Source organism: Lathyrus oleraceus, chromosome 6 (genome assembly GCF_024323335.1).
Source record: "Lathyrus oleraceus cultivar Zhongwan6 chromosome 6, CAAS_Psat_ZW6_1.0, whole genome shotgun sequence".
Classification (NCBI taxonomy): Eukaryota; Viridiplantae; Streptophyta; class Magnoliopsida; order Fabales; family Fabaceae; genus Lathyrus; species Lathyrus oleraceus.
This window is the reverse complement of record NC_066584.1, coordinates 389,676,554-389,700,648: the sequence shown is the minus strand read 5'-3', so window position 1 is coordinate 389,700,648 and position 24,095 is coordinate 389,676,554. Positions and strand designations below refer to the sequence as shown.

At 37.7% G+C, this 24,095-nt stretch overlaps 1 non-coding gene across 1 annotated transcript; it reads right to left on the bottom strand.

Moving 5' to 3' along the window:
- Positions 1–4,672: 4,672 nt before the first annotated feature.
- On the bottom strand, positions 4,673–4,778 carry LOC127099130 (small nucleolar RNA R71). Its single transcript, XR_007793680.1, has one exon. It is a non-coding gene; the product is annotated as a small nucleolar RNA R71 (small nucleolar RNA).
- Positions 4,779–24,095: the final 19,317 nt, after the last annotated feature.

Genomic DNA, 24,095 nt, shown 5'->3' with positions numbered 1-24,095 from the left:
AACTTCATCTGATACATCATTCAATATCCCTCTGAGTTCATCTGCAACATGATCATTGTGAAACTGTTATTTTGAACTTGTGACTTGTGGAATTCATCTGCTACATAGGCTAATTTGAAAAAGATCATGGAATGGCTAAAGCTTGGATGTGGCTATCTTTATTTGATGCATTTGGTCTTCAAGATAATATAATTGTGCATTTGTGTTTTGCTTGATTCTAAATGTCCATGGGAATTCTGGGTTTCTATTGACATTCTTGTCTATTGGATTGCTACCCATTGGTCAGATCTTTCCAACTCTTAACTTTTAATTTTGTGCATAAGATAAGTCTCTTCATCTCCCCCCTATTTCTTCAATTTCAAAATCTCTCCCTCCTTCCCTTTCAAAATCTTCTTTGATTAAACTTATTTTGTTCTAAACTTTGACCACTTTGCAAAAAGATAGAAACTTTGGCCTTATGCCCTTGCATTTTCAAACTTATTTTCTTAAATCAAATTTGTAAAAACACTTAACTATACTTGACTTAAACTTTCAGAAAAGCCAAAAAGAACTAACTCATTCAGACCTTTTTTTATGCCTTTTGTGCCTTTCAAACTTAAAATTTTGTTAAAAGCAATTCATCCACTTTGAAATTTGTATCATGAACTACGAGGTTTTGATCCCTCATTTTTATGTTGGTACGTAGGCACAAGTCTGAAGGTCTTGTCAAACACAAAAATATAATTAATGAATTCTTTTCTCATCCCCCCATTCTATTTGTTTGTAAACATCATTTTGTACAAAATACACATGCACACAAAAAGGGCTCCCTAGGAGTACCTAGGACACTTTGGGTGCTAACACCTTCCCTCTATGTAACCAACCCCCTTACCTGTAATCTTTGACATTTTATTAGTTTTGATTTAAAAACTTCTTACTTTTGGGTTTTCTTCGTACTTTTTCCCTTTTCCCTTGGAAACAATAAAAGCGCGGTGGCGACTCTTGTTATTTGATGTCTAGCTTATCCATAGCTTGATGATCATGAATTTACCGCTACAGTGGAGAAGCTACTCCAAACTCCTTCCATGATTTCGGTTTTGTCTCTGCTTATGAATTCTAAAGCGCACAGAGAAGCATTGCAAAAGGTATTAGAGCAAGCGTATGTTAAGCATGATGTTACGGTGGATCAGTTTGATCATATTGTGGCTAACATCACTTCTTGCAACAACTTGAGCTTCTGTGATGAGGAACTTCCCGAGGAAGGTAGAAATCACAATCTAGCGTTGCATATTTCAATGAATTGCAAGGAGGATGCTCTGTCGAATGTGTTGGTCGACATCGGTTCTTCTTTGAACGTACTCCCAAAATTAACCTTGTCAAGATTGTCGTATCAAGGGGCTCCGATGAGATATAGTGGCGTGATCGTCAAAGCTTTTGATGGTTCTCACAAGACTATGATTGGTGAAGTGGACCTTCCTGTGAAGATAGATCCGAGTGATTTCCAGATTACTTTCCAGGTAATGGATATCCACCCGACCTATAGCTGCTTATTAGGAAGGCCATGGATACATGAGGCAGGAGCAGTTACGTCAGCTTTGCACCAGAAATTGAAGTTTGTCAAGAATGGTAAGCTCGTTATCGTTGGTGGGGAGAAGGCTTTGTTGGTAAGCCACCTATCGTCTTTATCTTATGTAGAAGCTGAGGATGAGATTGGAACTCCGTTCCAAGATCTATCTATTGATGAAGAAAAGAGAGTTGGGGCAACTATGTCCTTATTCAAAGATGCTCAGAAGATTGTTGAAGATGGTATTTCTAACCAGTGGGGACAGATGGTAAAGGTCACCAAGAACCAGAGCAGAGCCGGTTTGGGTTTCCAACGAATTTCATTTGTGGTTAGAGCTGAAGATGTGCGACCCCGTTTCCATAGCGGAGGGTTCATTCATGGTAATGAACAACACTTAGCTTCCGCGATCGAGGGTGATGAAGAGGAAAACTGCACCAATTTTGTGACGCATGGAAAAGCTTACAACAATTACACTACTGTTGATGTTCCTATTATTGTGCATCGATCTAAGTAATTTCTTTTATTTGTTTGTGAAAATCCTTCTCTTATGCCTAAGGGAGAAGTGAACATTGTTTGGGCATTTTCAAATTTGATCATCAATAAAATATAACTCTATTCATCCACATCTATGATGTTTTATTTTTACTTTTTGCTTTTTCTGAAAATGGTAATCACAAAAAACATAAATCAATAAATATAATTGTCCACCTGTATAATATTTGGTCACCAATTCACTTATTTAAAATCAAAATATCAAATATTATGCAGGTTGGTTTCTAAACCCATTAAATACAATGATCCTACTCCTTCGCTAAACTTTGAATACCCTGTGTTTGAGGTTGAGGAAGGAAGTGATGAAGAAGTATCTGATGAATTGTCTCGTCTACTAGAGCACGAGGAAAAATCCATTCAGCCATTCGAAGAGTAATCACACTGAATCACACCATGTTTTTGACTCGGATTTCACATGTTTATTAGGTCTTTATTATCATTTTGCTTGTGTTATACTCTCTTTTATGTTGTTTTCAGATATTTAGATCTTTTGGGACCCTTTTAGAAGAAACGAAGCAAAAAGACCAAAAATTAGGGTTTTTCGGCAAATATTGTACACATGGCATTGCACATGGCGACCGCTATAGGAGAGGCCATGACTCATCAGCCCTCAACCAGGAGCTAACCACCACGTTCCCATTATATTTCCCATTTCCATACATCGCGGGCGCCATGAAGGGGTGGCGGCCGCCACCTTTGCAATTCACCTTCCCACTAAGGAGAAGTTGAGGGGCACCATGGTCTTTGCAAGCTGCTGAAATCCTCTATAAATAGGTCGTTCCATTTAATTTCCAAATCATCCAACTTAGTTTACAACACTAAGACTATATTTATCATTTGTAAAGCGGTAATCCGTCACATCGGGGGGTTATCGCACCTTAGTGAGATTGAGTTGGGGCACTTTGATTTTGCTATCGTCTTTATCTTCAGAGTCGAAGGTTTATTTTCCTTGTACCAGATTTAAAGCCTCCGTTTGGAGCAGGTTCTTATTTTATCTCTTTTATTTATTTTACTTGTCTTGCTTTACTTTATTTAATTTCTGTCTACGCTTTACTTTATTTAATTTCTGTCTACGCTTTATTTTATTTAATTTCTGTCTACGCTTTACTTTATTTAATTTCTGTCTACGCTTTACTTTATTTAATTTCCGTCCACGCTTTACTTTATTTAAATTTTGTCCACACTTTACTTTGTTTAAATTCTGTCCACGCTTTACTCATTCTTTACGCCTTACATTCTAAAACAACTTTTCATCATGATCAATATCGTTATATTTGTTGGTATTACCATGTCTAGCTAAATCTTTCAAAGGTTAGAATGTAAGGATCGTGGTTAAAGAGATGCTTCACATATTGAATCTGTAGAAATGCTTTAAAGGTTGTTTTGGTTTTTAACTTGAGTTTTCTGAAACAAACTTGGTTAGTTTAAAATATTCAAGGAGTGCGAAAGCACCTTGACTTAGTTAACTAGGAATTTTTATCACTTTAAGGAAAAACGATTTTTGAAACTGTTTTCGGACGCGTTGATAAATTTAAAATCAGGAAACTCCTTGGGTAAATCTTTCCAAATCAAAATCACTTTTCAACTAAGTTTACGAGTCTTATTTCTTAAAAATAAGTTTACTACTTTAGCGTTCTTCGCACCTTTTATAAGTGACAACAAAAGGCCTTAATTTAAGGGTAAACTCGGTTCTGAATACACGAAAGTGACAGTTCCTGTTAAATGGATTCTTTTCAAGAGTAGAAAATATTTCCTTATAAGTATTTCTATTTAGACAATTGAAACATCACTTAACTGACATGAAATACATTCAAACCTGTGTTTAGCTGCATTATATTTATTTTCTTTATTAACCGTTATCTTGCAACATCAATATCTCTTTTATACCGCCTTAGATAAACATCATAACGATAGTAATCGATAGATTGACGATTTGGTCTTTGTGGGATCGATATTCTTTTATATTACTTTGACGCGATTCGTGCACTTGCGAATAGAGCGATCGAGTTTTTGGCACCGTTGCCGGGGACCAACTTCGTCAAATTTCGTACCCTGTTGTTACATCGTCTAGACTAAGGCATTATTAGCCGGTAAATGCGAAGAACCCGTAGTACCGAAAATTTCGTAGATCCTTTAGCGGAACCCGAACGTTACACTCGTACACGCCTCTTACTCATCCAAATTAAGAAAGCTATGGCCGAGAATCGCAACCGGAGACCTCTTAAGGAATTTGCCCAACCCTCTGACGAGGAACCTAGTTCGAGTATAGTAAACCCCCTTATTCCTTCCAACAATTTCGAACTAAAACCATATTTACTGCAATTAGTGCAGCAGAACCAATTCGCGGGTCTCGCTACTGAGAACCCAAATCAACATTTAAAGGTCTTTATCCAACTGGCCGACACCTTTAAATCCAGCGGTGCTTCACCTGATGCGATCCGTTTGAGATTATTTCCTTTCTCCCTCAGGGATAGAGTGCGTTCATGGTTACATTCACTTCCAGCTAATTCAATAACTACCTGGGAAGACCTTAGAAGAGTATTCCTTCCTAGATATTTCCCCCCTTGTAAGACTGCTGTTCTTCGAAACCAAATAACTAGATTTACTCAAAACCAAGGAGAATCACTCTTCGAAGCTTGGGAGAGATACAAAGAGCTATTAAGAGTCTGTCCACACCATGACCTAGAACAATGGTTGATCGTTCATACCTTCTACAATGGACTCCGTTATAACACAAAGATGAGCATCGACGCTGCCGCAGGTGGCACGCTGATGAACAAACCTTACCCTGAAGCTTGTGAACTAATTGAGGATATGGCCCAAAACGATTACCAATGGGGACTTGAACGAGCATCAATAGAGAAAAAGGAGACCCAAGGTGGAATACATGAGATAAGCTCATGGACATGATGCAGGCGAAAATGGACGCTTTAGCCCTTAAGGTCGAACATATGTCTACAAACACTAACACCATAGCGGTAGTCCACACAGAGTGCGAACTTTGTGGATCTAAAGGACACGAATCGGCGGAGTGTAACCTTTTGAACGACCTGAACACCGACCAAGTGAATTACGCCCAAGGTAACCCATTTTCAAACACCTACAACCCTGGATGGAAGAATCACCCAAATTTTTCCTATAAAAACCAGAACGCTATCCAAAATTATGCACCTCAGAGACCACAAGGTTATAAAGCCCAAAGACCAAATCAACCTATGCGAGCTGTGCCCCAGAAGCCTAACCTTGAAAAGATCATGGAGAGCTTTATATCAGGCCAAACTCAGCAAAATAAAGAATTCCTAAACCAGAAAATTTACGCAGACAAACTGATAACACAACTAGGGACCAAGGTTGATCAGATAATCACTCACAACAAGATGCTTGAAACCCAGATCTCACAGGTAGCACAAAACCAAGCCCCACAAACTACACCTGGAGGCTAATTCCCTGGACAACCTCAACCAAACCCTCGAGGGTAAGCTAACGCTATCTCATTACGAAGTGGGACTGCTTACGAAGGGCCTTATAACCCAACAATGAGCGAGTCCAAAACTTCTAAAGAAAATATACCTACCAACCAAGAAGAGGAACCGGTAGAACCCGAAATACAAGCCGACCAAGAAGGTGAAGCCAAAGATAAAACTTACAAACCACCACCCCCGTACAAACCACCAATCCCATATCCGCAAAGAACTAAACAAACCAAAATCAATAACCAAAACCAAAAATTTATAAAAGTGATAAAGAAGCTTCATGTAGAGATTCCTTTTACCGAAGCCATCACCCAAATTCCGTCTTACGCCAAATTTCTCAAAGACATATTAACTAACAAGTGTAGGCTTGACGATCCCAAACCCTTGGAATGCAACTTTATTTCCGAGAATAAACTTGCTAAGAAGGAGAAAAACCCTGGTAGTTTTTCTATACCTTGCATTTTAGGGAGTCATGTGATCGACAAAGCTTTCCTAGACTTAGGCGCTAGTGTGAGTTTAATGCCCTTAACTGTGTGTAAAAAGTTAAACTTAGGAGAATTACAACCAACTAAAATGTCCCTCCAATTAGCCGATAGATCTGTTAAGTACCATGTAGGCATTTTAGAAGACATCCCAGTTAGGATCGGTCAACTTTTTATCCCAACAGAATTTGTGGTCATGGATATCAAGGAAGACGATGATATCCCTATACTTTTAGGTAGACCATTTTTATCAACATCCAGAGCTATAATAGATGTTAAAAGAGGAAAATTAACTTTCGAAGTAAGGGATGAGAAAATAGAGTTTATTCTTTCAAAATTCCTGATGGCACCAATCATAGGAGACACATGTTATGCGATCGATATCATAGATGAATGCATAAGGGAATTTGATCAAGAAGAACCTATGATCGAACTATTTTCAAACCCGAATGGAAAGGATGACGAGCTAGAGGAAATGGAACCTCACACTAACAAATGTTTGGATCTTACCCCAGACCTTTCACCAAATTCTCAAAAACCAGCTCAAGAACTTAAGGAATTACCCAAGAACCTAAGATATGAGTTTTTGGATAAAGAAATGAACCGCCCAGTAATAGTTAGTGTCACCTTAAACCAAAATGAGACAAACCAACTCTTGAATGTTTTAAGAAGATACCCCTCTGCCTTAGGGTACAACATCTCTGATTTAAAAGGTATAAGCCCATCCGTGTGTATGAACAGGATCTCGCTAGAGGACGATTTCTCGGTGTGTGGGTTCGACTTTGAGAATTGCCTCACTAATCTGGAGAAAATCCTAGAGAGATGCGTAGAAGTTAACCTTGTGTTAAACTGGGAGAAATGCCACTTTATGGTTAAGGAAGGCATAATGTTAGGACATATAATATCTGAAAGAGGCATTGAGGTCGACCAATCAAAGATAGAAGTTATAGAAAACCTTAACCCTCCTAAGATAGTTAGAGACGTCCGTAGTTTTCTAGGACACGCCGGTTTCTACCGAAGTTTTATCAAAGATTTCTCTAAAATAACAAAACCCCTTACCGGCCTTCTGATGAAAGATATTAAATTCATTTTCGATGAAAAATGTATCGAAGCCTTTAATCAGTTAAAACAAGCGCTAATTTCAGCACCCATTTTACAAACTCCGGATTGGACTAAACCCTTCGAAATAATGTGTGATGCTAGCGATTTCGCTATAGAAGCTGTTTTAGGGCAAAGAAAAGATAAGAAATTACATGTAATATATTACGCTAGTAGAACCCTAGATGCCGCTCAACTAAATTATACAACAACAGAGAAGGAACTCCTAGCTGTGGTCTTTGCAATTGATAAATTTAGGTCTTATCTTGTCGGATCTAAGATTATAGTCTATACAGACCATGCAGCTATCCGTTACCTTCTAAATAAAAAAGATGCGAAACCTAGATTACTCAGATGGATCCTTTTTCTACAAGAATTCGACTTAGATATTAGAGACAAAAAAGGAACAGAAAACGTAGTTGCTGACCATCTTTCCAGACTAGAGCATTTGAAGCCGGTATAAATGATGATTTCACCTATGACAGATTGATAGCTAAGTTAGATACCGTTCCCCTTAAACCTGATAGAGACAACCTTGGGACAGTTTCAGAAATTAGCAGAGTACCATGGTACGCTGATTTTGTGTACTATCTAGTCGCTGATATCATACCACCTGACCTTAACTATCAACAGAAGAAGAAGTTCTTTAAAGATATAAGACATTTCTATTGGTACGAACCACTCCTTTTCAAAAGAGGAACAAATAACATCTTTTGACGTTGCATCCCGAAAGAAGAAGTCATAAATATCGTAGAGCACTGTCACTCTTCGCCCTATGGTGGACGTTCAAGCACATTCAAGACATACGCTATGATCCTTCAAGCTAGTCTTTATTGGCCAACACTATGGCGTGATGTCCATACTTATATTGTCCAATATGACCGGTGCCAGCATGCTGGAAACATCTCAAGACGCGACGAAATGCCTTTGAAGAACATCCAAGAAGTGGAATTATTCGACGTTTGGGGTATTGATTTCATGGGACCTTTTCCATCTTCGATGGGAAACAAGTACATTTTGGTAGTCGTTGACTATGTGTCCAAATGGATAGAAGCTATAGCTGCACCTACCAACGACACAAGAGTAGCCATCAAGATGTTTAAAAATAACATTTTCCCCAGATTTGGAGTACCACGACTTGTCATAAGTGACGGTGGATCACATTTTATATCCAGGATATTTGAAAAACTCTTAAGAAAGTATGGAGTAAAACACATAGTAGCAACACCATATCATCCTCAGACTAATGGTCAAGTGGAAGTATCTAACAGAGAGATTAAGCAGATCTTAGAGAAAACTATTTCAATATCCAGAAAAGATTGGTCTGAAAAGCTAACAGAAGCACTGTGGGCTTACAGAACTGCTTACAAAACCCCTATTGGAACTACACCATACCAGTTGGTCTACGGGAAGTCATGCCACTTACCTTTTGAACTCAAGCACAAGGCATATTGGGCCATCAAGACCCTGAATTTGGATTACCTAGCATCTGGCGAGAAGCGAATCCTCGATATCCACAAATTGGAGGAACTCCGCCAGAACGCTTACGAGAATGCCGTTATATACAAAGAAAGAACCAAAGCATGACATGACAAAAGGATTGTGAAAAAAGGACATTAATATAGGCGACTCTGTTCTCCTTTTCAATTTGAGATTACGACTTTTTCCAGGTAAGATGCGTTCGAGATGGACAGGCCCCTTTAAGGTTTCCAAAATCCTAAAATCTGGAGCGGTTGAAATCCAGAATAATTCCTGTAATCCGTTTGTGGTAAATGGACAAAGACTGAAGCAATATCAAGGAGGTGACATCCCCACAGAATTCCCTGACCATACTCTGATCGACCCTCTGGTTCCTACCTCTGATATATAAAGTTAGAATCGTCAAGCTAACGATGTTAAACAAGCGCTGAATGGGAGGCAACCCATGATTTCTTTTCCTTTGCTTTACTTTTACTATTTCAATTTACATTTTCATTTGTTTTATGTATGTATATATCTATGTTTAGACTAACATTTACAATATTTATGATTTCAGGTGTCCTCTGTTTTTAACCTAACTTTTCAGGATGGAAAATTGCAACACTATGCCAGTGATCTTTCGTGACCCAGTTCAGGAGCAACGTTACGCCATGCTTTCCCAGCGTCCAATGCTGCCCACCAGATATCCTGACTCGAGCTGTATGGAGGCATTAGGCATTGAGCCTAGTGTCAGGCATTTGTGCAATCAATTGCAATGGGATGAATATACTGATGCGATGCATGTGACTTATAGGAACCTCACTTTGGAGTTCTTGAGCTCGCTGACCTACGAGCCCTATGTTGGTCACACTACTGATGGTGGCTACACTAATTTCAGGTTGTTTGGGACAAAATACACCTTCAACCACAAGCGTTTCGATGACTTACTTGGATTTCAGACTGCTTATGATGCCTCATATGAGCTCCCCATGAGCTATTTCCTGAGCAGAGATATTGAGAAGTTTTGCCACCTAACGTTCCTATGGACGATGAGCAAGGGACCAATGATGAGTATGACCGACGTGACCAGTCACCTGCTCATGATATTCCTACTGCATTACCTGCACACACTGCACCTTCTTCTTCTGACCATTTTGCAGGTAGCGCTCCCGGTTTTTACATCACCGAGGAGATGTGGCGCGAGCACCTGACTCATGAGGGAAGGCGTGACACCCTTATGAATACCATAAACCAACAACTAACAAATAATATGAGTTTTATGGTAGCTTCCCAACAGCTTAGTGAGCAAGCTCATCGGACTATCACTGAGTCCTTACTTGCGATCACTAATGAGCAGCGTCACCAGCGGCAGGCTAATGAGCGTCACTTCGCACTTATCGAGGCCACCCAAGGGTCTCTCTTAGGTCGCTCTAGGAAGCTGCAGGAAGGACTTAGTACTTGTAGCAGACGTCGTCGACCTAGGCATCCTGACCAGGGCGGTGATGGTGACAGTACCAGTGATCACCCATAGTTCTCTCTCCCTCTCTTCCAGGTTACTCCTACCGTATCTCATATCTAAACATTAAGGACAATGTTTGGTTTAAGTGTGGGATGAGATTTTTATCGCTTTTTATTTTTATCTCTTTTTATTGCTTTTCTTCATTTTTAGTATGTTTTGTGCATTTTAGTTGTTTGCTTTTTCTTTCAATAAATAACATGTGTTTGACGAGTCATCTGTGAAGTGTATCCGTATTTCTCCCATTTCTTTAACCTTACCAAAAAAATTTGTGAGCAAAGAAAATAGTGCATCTTGAATATTTAGGCTATAAGACAGGTTTATGACGAGATGTAAAAGACTTGGGAAAACTTTTTCTAAAAATCGGTATTGTCTTAACACCGTAGGCTTCATGATTATAAGAGTCGATCCCGATACCCCATATGCTATGGCCCTAATTTTTATTCCAAATAAGTCCTTAAGTAGTTTATCCTTGCAGTCAGCTCTGACTTAAGCATGCTCTACGTAGGAGACCGATGAAAATAAGTGAATGATCACAAAAATTCCTGCTTTGTTCTCAAGTCGTATGAAAATCCGGGCTAGGTGACTCTCACACAATCATTTAACCCAGCAAAATAGAGACATATGCGAAACATGCAGAAGGAAAATAAAATATATATATATATATATATATATATATATATATATATATATATATATATATATATATATATATATATAATATATTATATATATATATATATATATATATATATATGCCTATTGTTGGTTGGTTCAGAGGTATCTGGTGCTGAACTTGGTAGGGTGGATTACGATCCAATCCCCCACAACTGCAAATTGGGTTAAATAAAGGGGTTACACCAACTTATGTATCAGAGCCCCATGCTTAAGTGTATATAAGAATACTCCTATTGTTGGTTGTTTCAGAGGTATCTGGTGCTGAACTTGGTAGGGTGGATTACGATCCAATCCCCCAAAACTGCAAATTGGGTTAAATAAAGGGGTTACACCAACTTATGTACCAGAGCCCCATGCTTAAGATCATAATCACTAAACGGTCACCTTACTATGAGTGTGTACGGATAATGGGCTTAATGTGATTGCACCTGAATGAAAAGGACTTGAAGAAGACGAAAAGAAGGCCTAGGTATGGTGAGGTGATGTGGATTGATTTGTATAGGAACGAAGCCTACGACCGCATTTGTGGGAAGTGTCACTACAATACCCTTAGTTCGATTCGTTAGTACCTATCGATACATTCCTTAAATGAACTTATAAGTCTTTTTTCCTTGAATTAACTCTAGTTGATACTGCTTTTCGTGCATAAACTATAAAGAGTTTTACTTGAGGACAAGCAAAGGTTTAAGTGTGGGAGAATTTGATCACACTGAATCACACCGTGTTTTTGACTCGGATTTCACATGTTTATTAGGTATTTATTATCATTTTGCTTGTGTTATGCTCTCTTTTATGTTGTTTTCAGATATTTAGCTCTTTTGGGACCATTTTAGAAGAAACGAAGCAAAAAGACCAAAAAATAGGGTTTTTTCGGCAAATATTGTACACATGGCGTTGCACATGGCGGCCGCTATACGAGAATCCATGACTCATCAGCCCTCAACCAGGAGGTAACCGCCATGTTCCCATGATCGTCCAACTTAGTTTACAACACTAAGACTATATTTATCATCTATAAAGCGGTAAACCATCACATCGGGGGGTTATCGCACCTTAGTGAGATTGAGTTGGGGCACTTCGATTTTGCTGTCGTCTTTTTCTTCAGAGTCGAAGGTTTATTTTCCTTGTACCAGATTTAAAGCCTCCGTTTGGAGCAGATTCTTATTTTATCGCTTTTTTTTGTCTTGCTTTACTTAATTTAATTTCTTTCTATGCTTTACTTTATTTAATTCCTGTCTACGCTTTACTTTATTTAATTTCTGTCTATGCTTTACTTTATTTAATTTTTGTCTACCCTTTACTTTATTTAATTTTCGTCCATGCTTTACTTTATTTAAATTCTGTCCACGCTTTACTCGTTCTTTTCGCCTTACATTCTAAAACAACTTTTCATCATGATCAATATCGTTGTGTTTGTTGGTATTACCATGTCTGGCTAAATCTTTCAAAGGTTAGAATGTAAGGATCACGGTTAAAGAGATGTTTCACATATTGAATCTGTAGAAATGCTTTAAAGGTTGTTTTGGTTTTTAACTTGAGTTTTCTGAAACAAACTTGGTTAGTTTTAACTATTCAAGTAGTGCGAAAGCACCCTGGCTTAGTTAACTAGGAATTTTTATCACTTTAAGGAAAAACGATTTTTGAAACTGTTTTCGAAAGCGTTGATAGATTTAAAATCAGGAAACTCCTTGGGTAAAACTTTCCAAATCAAAATCACTTTTCAACTAATTTTACGAGTCTTATTTCTTAAAAATAAGTTTACTACTTTAGTGTTCTACGCACCTTTTATAAGTGACAATAAAAGGCCTTAATGTAAGGGTAAACTCGGTTCTGAATACGCGAAAGCAACAATTCCTGTTACATGGATTCTTTTCAAGAGTAGAAAATATTTCCCTATAAGTAGTTCTATTTAGACAATCGAAACATCACCTAATTGACGTAAAATATATTCAAACCTGTCTTTACCTGCATTATTTTATTTTCTTTATTAACCGTTATCTTGCAACATCAATATCTCTTTTATACCGCCTTAGATAAACATCGTAGCGATCGTAATCGATAGATTGACGATTTGCTCTCTGTGGGATCGATATTCTTTTATATTACTCTGACGCGATTCTTGCACTTGCGAATAGAGCGATCAAAGAGCAGATTGAGTTAGTCAACTTGGGGTCTGAGGATGATGTGAAGGAAGTCAATATTGGGTCTCGATTGTGTCCAGAAGTGAAGAAGGGATTGATCGATCTTCTCCGAGAGTATTCAGATGTGTTTGCCTGGTCCTATCAAGATATGCCCGGGTTGGATTCTGAGATTGTGGAGCATAGGTTGCCGTTGAAGCCAGAGTGCCCACCAGTCAAGCATAAGTTGAGGAGAACTCATCCTGATATGGCAGTAAAGGTCAAAGACAAAGTGCAGAAGCAGATAGATGCTGATTTCCTTGTTACCGCTGAGTATCCGAAATGGGTGACCAATATGGTGCCTGTTTCGAAGAAGGATGGAAAAGTCTGTATATGTGTTGATTATAGAGATTTGAATAAAGCCAGTCTGTAAGATGATTTCCCTCTGCCACACATTGATATGTTGGTAGACAATACATCTAAGTTCAAAGTCTTTTCGTTTATGGACGAATTTTATTGATATAATCATATCAAGATGGTACCCGAGGATATGGAGAATACCACATTCATTACACCCTGGGGAACATTATGTTATAGAGTGATGCCTTTCTGTCTAAAGAATGCTGGTGCAACTTACCAGAGGGCAATGACTACTCTTTTTCATGATATGATGCATAAAGAGATTGAAGTCTATGTTGATGACATGATTGCTAAATCCATTGATTAATAGGAACATGTTAAGCATTTGTTGAAAATATTCCAGCGTTTGAGGAAGTACAAACTCCGCTTGAATCCCAATAAGTGTACATTTGGTGTTCGTTCTGGTAAGTTGTTGGGCTTTATTGTCAGGGAGAAGGGTATTGAAGTTGATCCTGCCAAGGTCAAAGACATACAAGAGATGCATGCGTCCAAAACTGAGAAGCAAGTCATATGTTTTCTCTGCCGCTTGAATTATATCTCAAGATTTATTTCACACATGACTGCCACATGTGCGCCTATATTCAAGCTTCTTTGGAAAGACCAGTCTTGTGATTGGACCGAAGAATGCCAGAAAGCTTTTGATAGTATCAAAGAGTATCTGCTTGAGCCTCTAATTTTGTCCTCACCTGTTGAAGGAAGATTGTTGATCATGTATTTGATTGTGCTTGAAGAGAGTATGGGGCTTGTTCTTGGTCAACAAGATGAGTCTGGAAAGAAATAATATCCTATTTAGTACCTCAGTAAGAAGTTCACCGATTATGAGACTCGGTATTCTATGGTAGAGAAGACTTGTTACGCATTGGCTTGGGCTGCTAAGCGTCTGCGTCAATATATGTTGAATCATACCACTTGGTTGATATCCAAAATGGATCCAATCAAGTATATTTTTGAGAATCTTGCTTTAATTGGGAGGATTTCCCATTGGCAGATGTTGTTATCAGAGTATGGTATTAAATATCGAACTCGGAAAGCAATCAAAGGTAGTGTCTTGGATGACCATTTGGCTCACCAACCAATCGAAGATTACCAGTCACTGTAGTATGATTTTCCCGACGAAGAGATCTTGTACTTGAAAATGAAAGATTGTGATGAACCATTGCTTGAAGAAGGGCCAGAACCTGCTTCCCGTTGATGCATGGTATTTGATGGAGCTGTTAATCAGTACGATAATAGCATTGGGGCAATGTTCATTACTCCTCAAGGCACATATTTTCCATTTACAGCTAGATTGACTTTCAAGTGTACAAATAATATGGCTGAGTATGAAGCTTGCATTATGGGGCTTGAAGAGGCCATTGATCTCAGAATCAAGTATCTAGACGTCTGTGGAGATTCAACTTTGGTTGTGAATCATATCAAAGGTGAATGGGAGACGAATCAACCCGATTTGATACCATATAGAGATTATGCGAGGAGGATTTCAACTTTATTTACAAAGGTTGAGTTTCATCATATCCCTTGAGATGAAAACCGGATGGCAGATGCTCTTGCAACTTTAGCTTCGATGATTGTGGTGAAGTATTGGAATGAGGTTCCCAATTTAACTGTGATGCGTCTTGATAGGCCAGCTCATATGTTTGCTGTTGAAAAGGCCAAATATGAAAAGTCGTGGTATTTTGATATCAAAAGCTTTCTCCAAAGTTAGATTTACCCTCCTAGGGAATCTTTGAAAAGACTTTGAGGAGATTAGCAGGCAATTTGTACCTGAATGGTGATGTGTTGTACAATAGAAACTTCGATATGGTTCTGCTCAGATGCGTGGATAGACACGAAGCAGACTTATTGATGGCTGAAGTCCATGAATGTTCCTTTGGTACTCATTCCAATGGACATGCTATGGCAAAGAAAATTTTGAGAGCAGGTTACTATTGGCTGACAATGGAATCTGAAAATTGCAAGTTTATGAAGAAATGCCACAAGTGTCAATAATATGCGAATAAGATTCATGTTCCTCCGACACTGTTGAATGTTATTTCCTCTCCATGGCCCTTCTCCATGTGGGGAATTAATATGATTGGCATGATTGAGCCCAAAGCTTCGAACGAACATCGTTTCATTCTAGTGGATATTAATTACTTCACAAAGTGGGTTGAAGCGGCATCATATGCAAAAGTAACCAAGCAAGTTGTTGTATGGTTTGTCAAGAATCAAATTATATGCCGTTATGGTGTACCAAGTAAGATCATTACTGATAATGGATCTAACTTGAATAATAACATGGTGGAAGCTCTTTGCAAAGACTTCAAGATTGTACACCATAAGTCTTCTCCCTACAGACCCAAGATGAATGGGGTTGTTGAAGTTGCAAACAAGAACATTCAGAAGATCATCCAGAAGATGGTTGTAACCTACAAGGATTGGCATGAGATGCTCACATTTTCCTTGCATGGGTATCGTACATCCATCCACACTTCAACATGGGCAACCCCTTTCTCACTTGTTTATGGCATGGAAGCTGTGCTCCCAATAGAGGTTGAGATCCCATCACTACGTGTGCTAATGGAAGCCAAGTTGATAGAAGCTGAATGGTGTCAAACCAGATTTGACCAGTTGAATATAATTGAAGAGAAGAGATTGAATGCCATGTGTCATGGTCAGTTATATCAGTAGAGAATGAACAAAGCTTTTGATAAGAAGGTTAGACCTCGTGTGTTCAGAGAAGGTGACCTTGTGCTCAAGAATATTCTATCTTTTAAACCAGATGATAGGGGCAAATGGACTCCTAAATATGAAGGCCCATATGTTGTTAAGAGAGCCTTTTCAGGTGGTGCTTTAATTCTTACAACTATGGATGGTGAAGAGTTCACTCGTCCTATGAACACAGATGCAGTCAAGAAATACTTTACCTAAAAAGAAAATAACAACTCGCTAAGTTGAAAACCCGAAGGGACGACTTAGGAAAAAATGAGCGTCTCGGTAGATTGAACCCCAAAGGGCGATCCAGGCAAAAGTTAGAGACATAAAATAGAAAGAGAAAATTATCTCGATGAATTGAGTACCCAACCTTGGGGAAATTTATGAAAAAAATAGGGATTATCGCAAGTAACTGCATCCTGGTGATCTTCATGTTTTGAAGACATTCTTGAGCAAGTCGGTCAATTCTGATTCATCATCTCCAGCCGTCACCAAAAGCACAGTGGAGATCAAGAGATTGGTAGAAGAATAAGTGATCATTGTATTCAATGTAGCCCTTTTCCTTGTAATTTACCATTTTTCAACTTTTGTAAAGTCTATGGAGTCTTGCCATTTACATACTACCATTCTATTAAATAAAGTTGAGCTTTTATCCAATTGTTTCTACTCTTATTTATTATTTAGCCAAATAGATTTAAATTTTATTGTGATCATTTTTGAAATTAAATTTTAAATCAAAATCATGTTTTCTTAAATATATAAAAGTAGTTATTTTAAAAAGCAATTGATTTCATTAAAAGGAATATCAATAGTGGTTTGAAAAGCGGTAAGCCATAAATGTGGAGCATTGTTGGTTCTCCCCAAGCAGTTGGCGTGACCCCTGTCTTTCATCCCCGGCAGCATGGCAGCATCCGATGTTTATTGGCATCCCTAGCCAAGTTTGTTGGCCTCCCTTGAGTTGTAGGCGCGCTATTTCAGCAGTTTGTTTGGTTTCAGCAGAATTTTGGCTTCTCCATAAATCACCATCAGATTCGTCCCCAATCAGAGTTTCTCCCTGATTCTGAGTAGCTATTTGTGTTATTCCCCTGTAGGGTTGTCTCCCATTTGATATGGTGTTAATATAAAATTCCCCGCAGGCTTGATAGCAGTTTCCTCAGCAGATCCTTGTGTTGTCCCCGACCAGGATTGAGCCTTCGAGATATTCGATCTCTTCTCCAGCAGTTGTTTCTCTCTTGTGTGGATTGGCCGAGAATTGTATCGATGATTCAAGTCAGTAACATTTGTATCTTTTGCGATCATTTTGTCAGCATAATCATCACATATACATGTACATAGACATATACATTCAGAAATTTCATTATTGTATCATTACACCTTGTGATTCATTGTTCTTTTGACTCTCCGCTATGGTGGTACTTTATCCCCATGCAACTTTAGTGTGTCTGTCCTCCTTCATCTGTAGATTGTCAGCCCCTTAAGTAGAAACACTTTAACCTTTCTCCTATTCCCCACTGGGTTATTTCCTCGTGGATGATTATTATTTCAGTTTCTTCCCCAGTTGATTACCTGGATAGAACCATTCCCCTTGAGTTATATCCTAATTGGGTTGAGTCTTGATTGACCGCTTCTTTCTAGATTTTACCTAGATAGATGCTTTTGGTCCCCTGAGAGTCTATTAACCAGTAACTGGTAATATTCTTCGCATGTTTGTTACTTCTGCCCAATACCCGGAAAGAGTAACCCTTTTCTCCCCAGCGAATTTGTTTCCATGTTTCCCCAGGAAGTATATCCTTGATATGTCCATCCTAACCGATGACGGATATGTTTTTCCCTTGCTTTGAGTTTATCCTTGATATGTTCATCTTAACCGGTGACATATATTCTCTTTTTGGTATTCTGCCTAGTAAAAAGGTAGTTGTAATCCCTATTTCTTCCTCAGAGAGTTAATCCTTGATATGTTCATCCTAACCGATGACAGGTTTCCTTCTCTATGCGATCTTCTGCCCAGTAACTGGTAGTTGTGAATCCTATCTTTTTCCCTTTGTAGAGTTAATCCTTGATATGTTCATCCTAACCGATGACGAATATTCTCTCTTTTCGGTATTCTATCCAGTAACTGATAGATATAATTCAGATTTCTCCCCTTGGAGTCTATCCTTGATATGCTCATCCTAACCGGTGACGAATATTCTCTTTCTGGTATTCTATCCAGCATTCAATAAATCTAATTCCTACTTTTTCACGCGGTATATCCTTGATATGTTCATCCTAACCGATGACAGATATCCTCTTTGATTTCCCCACGCAAGTTTAATCCTTGATATGTTCATCCTACCCGATGATAAGTTTTCTTTCCTTTCAGTCTATCCTTGATTTTGTTCACTTTAACCGGTGACAAATATTCTCTCTTTTTGGTCTTCTGCCCAGTAATCGGTAGTTGTAAATCCTATGTTTGGCCCCCAACAGTATATTCTTACCCAGTAACTGGTAACGAATACACCTCATGGTTGCCCTCTGCGAGTCATCCTTGATATGTTTACCCTAACCGGTAACGGATGTCCTCTCTGTCAGATTTTGTTATCCTCCTTACCCAGTAACTGGTAATGGATAATAGACTTCTGCTCCTCCTGTGTTGAAGATCCTTTCTTCCCCAGTTGAGTTTGAGTGCGCATTTCCTTAGTGAAATCGTCGTCTTCCTGCTTAGCTCGAGTATTTCAACCTTGTTCTGATCTACTCGCTTCCCTCCTACAAATGTCCTTCTTTCCTCGGCTGAGTCTTTCCATTGATGGAATCCCTCTAGTCCCCCAGCAGTTTTAAGTCGTAGCCTGCCCTACGCACAACCCTTTTTTATCTCCTCAGAGTCTCTGTCTCCCTAGTGAGTTTTCCTTATGGAATGCATTATACTCCTGTAGACTTTCGGTCTCTCTGAATTCTTTCCTTTATGGCAACATTTCCCCATAGAGATTTATTTTAGCATTCATATCATATGCATCATGAGGTCTCTTAGGGACCAAAATTGATTTCTATATCTTTTTATTTAAGCCCATCCTACTGAGTCGATGCGAAGGTTTTAACCTTCATCTACTCAGTTAGAACGTCATTAAATAGGGGCAACTCTAAGACCCCAATTTTGACCCTAAGATCCCTCATGCTATCTCATCATATGCATTGGCCTTGGGATCACATCTTGGCATCCTCCTTACCCCTCATGCATTGGGTTTGCATTGGGAGAGATCACCAAGCATCATATGATTGTATCATACTTTGTATTTTTATCATCTTTACTAACCAAAATACCAAAAAATATGTCTTTTCATTTTGTCTAACTCTTTTGTAGGTAGTGCACATGCTCACCTTTGATCCATCAAGATCACATCTAGGGCTTAAGACCCTCAATACAAGGAGATCAATCAATATTGGTATACTATGGCTCTGGACATCATATATTAATCCCCATGATCTTCACATGATTGTTTTGATCAAGAAATCTTCAAGAGTTTGGAATTGGTTTGCCTTGGAAACCCTAATTCATCTGGGTATGTTGTGTAACTTATCCAATAAGCTTCTTCAACAATTAATCATATAATTCAAGGTATACTTCAAATTTCATCATCTTGTGCATATATGATCCTCCATGGGTCCCAAAAGTCAAGAGAATTACAAGCTAGCAAGTTGGTTGTTGGTGGTTGACCAGAGGAATTCATCTGATCAAAACTGGGGTTCCCTAAACCATATCTCATATACTGTTTGTCATATGAAAATTATTCTAAGAGAAAAGTTACTCTAAATAACATTACAAACAACTTTCATGTTGAGGTATAGAGCTAGTTTTGCTTAGAAAGTCATTTTTTATGGTGAAATATTATAGGTCATTTTGTCTAAATCCTAATTTGGAGGTTAACATCCCAAGGACATAACTTGCTCAATTTGTATGAGATGAAAGATTTCCAAGTTTCACAATCAAATTAAAGATGTCTCATTCAAATTTTATGTTTGGAGGAAGAGCTAATTCAACTTTTATGTGCATGTGATATGAGGATACATTATAGGTCATTTTGGACCAATGCCATTGAACAAGTGATTTTCCTCTACTTCAAAAATAAATAACTCCTTCATATTAAACCAAAATGAGGTTAAATTTGTGACTATTTTAAAGGAATTTGAGAGAGCTACAACCTTGATGAAGGAACCTTTCTCATTTGAAGCTCACATAAAAATTTAGCCAAGGTGGAATAAGTGAACATATGGCTTGACACTTAGAATTTTTTTTGACATGTTTGATTTTCCCAACTTCCACGTCAAAATTCATCATGATCCAAGCTTCAAATGAAAAAGTGTCCAACATGAAAGTTTTTCCTCTTGATATAACCTTTCATAAAATTTCAATTTCATCCATTTTGGACATGATTTGAATGGGTTGTGCATGGCTTGAACATTGGATCATCATTTGGAAATATTGAACTTAAACATTCCATACACCATTTCCTAGCATTCCAACATGATCTTAGAATTGCTTGTACTCAATTATGGATCAGAAGAAGTGATTTCATGGGCCTATACACGCCCATGCACCCATACAATGTACATTTCTATTTTTGGATTTCATTTTAAGTGTGAAAATATCAATCCATTTAGCTATAAATAGAGCCCTCTATGCTCAGAATGAAGGACCCTGCGTGCCAGCTTTGAATCCATACCTTCAAACCCTCTCATTTCAAAGGAACACCTTGATAATTTCCATTAGAAATTGAGTTTGAATCTCACTATTTTGAGATTCGAAACTCCAAGAGTCCTGAGCTTTTCATCCATTCAATCCTACTCCTCCAAGTGTCTTGAACAAGATCAAGAGCAAGCAAGAGCAAGATCAATCAAGCACAGACCTGCATTGAAGGTATTTTCCAGAAATTTTCATTTCTTCGATTCTCACTCAATTCTCTATAATTCTCTTGGATCCTTGGTTGTCTGAAGTCCTATCAATGTAGGCAACAAGATTGAGTTGCATTGAGGTCAAATCGAAGCAACTTAGATCGTGCACCTCAAATTTCAACTCCTTGTATGTCTCAATATACTTGGAGTTAGGATAAATTGAGGCCAAATTCGAGCTCTGAGGCATTTTTACTTTAAATTCATATCCTTATTTTTAATTTTGGTGATGGTTGTGAGTGAACCAGTCCGATGAAGCTCACCGGAGAAGGAGACCGAAGCTTTGGCTCCGGTGATGTGTTGACACTCATTAGAACCATTTGATCCATTTTAAATGATTTAATCACGCGCGTTGAAATTGATTACCACTTGTGTTGCGCATTGACTCATGACCATGGTGGAATGCGTGCTAGCAACCACTTGATCTGCCACCTCAATTAATAAGGGAGATCAAGTGGTCCACGTTTTTTCTTATTTTCTAATTTTCATTTTATTTTGTTTATTTTCATTAATTCATAATAATTTTAATATTGATCCAAAAAATATGAGAGTTTCACCAAATAAATTTAAATAAATTCCTCTTTCATTTTCTAAATAAATATTATTTTTTGGATCATTATTAATAGTTTTCATGATTTAATTGATTTTGTAAATATTTTTAATTGTTTAAAAATACTTTTAAGTTTCCAAAAATTATGAAATTTTTTCTCCAAGGTCCTTTGACCTTGTTTGACCTATGATAAATCTCATGGCCATTTGCTTGGTGTTTTGATCAGGTTTTAGGAATTTGACAAACCATAATTTAATTTAATGCACTATTTAATTGATTTTAATTGTTTAATTGCAAAATAATTTGTGTTGAGAATTTGATATTGACTTGTGTTATTGGGCCTTGGTCAAGGTTAACTTGACTTTGTTGAGTTAAAATCATTGGATTTAGGGGATTTATGAAATATACATTTCATCTCCCAAAATGAATGAATCATTTTAATTTGATAAAGTCCTCCTTTGACCAATTTGTGTTGATTCCATTTCCCCTCCCCCTTCATCTTGATCCCACTCTCTTTTCATTCATGTCATAGACCTATGATATCGTAACATCCTAGGGCTAGTTGATTGTAAAATCAACATGAGTGTGGATGAGATTAGGTCCACTCTTCTGCATATTCTTTTTAAGTGTGGTATGTTTTAGGAGCATGGTTCATAATACTATGTCTCTAACATGCATTAAAATTAAAATTTCTATTGCCCGACCTCAAATAGTTGTGACTTCTACATAAGTCCAATTACGATTGCTTAACATAGCACTAAATTGTTGACACATAAAGGCATAACATTCTAGTAAGTGAGATTGTAAGTCTTCCCTCTTTCATGGTATTGTGTGGAAACTTGGCCTTTTTTCCTTCCTTTGGAAGATGTCTTGGTTCAAGGATCCATGTTTGTGACAAGTGGGTTTAATTTTCTCCAAAGAATGACTTAAACAAAACAAAAGCAAAAGCAATACTAACTTTTTATCAATTAACAACTAACATTTAGTTTCAAGCCATTTACTTTTATGCACTTTAATTTTGAGCCTTTATTCATTTGCCATTATTCACACCATTTAACTTGTTTACTTTAATGTCATTTTCACTTTGCTCATTTGATCCATATCTTGTGATTATTTTGTGATTGTATATATTTGTTTGTGTTTGTGGTCTTTTGACCTTAATGTACATAATAACAACAAAAACCCTAAAAGACATTTTGTGTGGACTATTGGTTTGCTCTGAGACTTTGGACTTAGAATTAGGAAACATTCCATATGCAAAAGGACTTGGCCAATGCCAACTTTCATGAAACCAAGAGCTTGTGATTTGAACTTCATATGAAGCAAGTATTGTGATCCCATTTGAGTTCATATGCTACATGATCTTTTGGAGCTGTTACTTTGAACCTGTGTCTAATGCGTATCTTTCAAGTCATTTGATACATGGAAGATTATGAAGAAGATCATGAAGTTTCTAAGCTTGGATGTGGCTATATTTATTTGATGCCTTACTCTTCATCTTGATATTTGTGTATTGATTTTGCTTGATTCTAAAGTCCAAGGGAATTTGGGTTTCTATATGACATTCCTATCTATTGGATTGCAGCCCATTGGTCAGATCTTTTCAACTTTTAACTTTTAAATTTGTGCTTAGGATTAGTCTTTTCATCTCCTCCCCGTCTCTTTAATTTCAAATCTCTCCCTCCCTTTTAAAAATCTTCTTTGCTTGTGTTTTTTTTCTAAACTTAGACCATTTTGCAAATTAGAAACTTTGGCCTTATGCCATTGCATTTTTAAACTCCTTTCTTAAGTAAACTTGTAAGTGAACTTAACTATACTTGACTTAAAATTTCAAAAGCCAAAAAGAACTAACACTCATTAAAACTCTTTTAGGCCTCTTGTGCCATTGTTAAACTTAAATTTTTGTTAAAAGCAATGCACTCACTTTGAAATTGTTACCACGAACTACGAGGTTTTGATCCCTCACTTTATGTTGGTACGTAGGCACACGTCTGAAGGTCTTGTTAAACACAAAAATATAATTAATGAATTCTTTTCTCATCCCTCCATTCTATTTATTGCAAACATCATTTTATACAAAAATACATATGCACACAAGAAAGGGCTCCCTAGGAGTACCTAGGACACTTTAGGTGCTAACACCTTCCATTTGTGTAACCAACCCCCTTACCTGTAATCTCTGGGATTTTATTATCTTTGATTTGAAAACTTCTTATTTTTTGGGTTTTGTTCGTACTTTTCCTTTTTACCTTGGAAACAATAAAAGCGCGGTGGCGACTCTGGTTTTATTGACGTCTAGCTTATCCATAGCTTGATGGTCATGAATTTACCGCTACACGCTTAATGCCTTAGGGAAAGAAATACTAAAGGGGAAAGCGAGTTGTGGCCCAAGAGATTGGGCCATATGAATAATAGAAGCTTAGGGCATTTGAGTTCAAAGAATCTAGTACATGGAATTCCTAAGATTGTAGCACCATAGATATCATGCGATGTATGCATGAAAGGCAAGCAACCAAGACTTCCGTTCTCATCAGAAATTCTTCCAAGAGCAACTCATGTTTTAGGTGTGGTACATTATGATGTATGTGGTC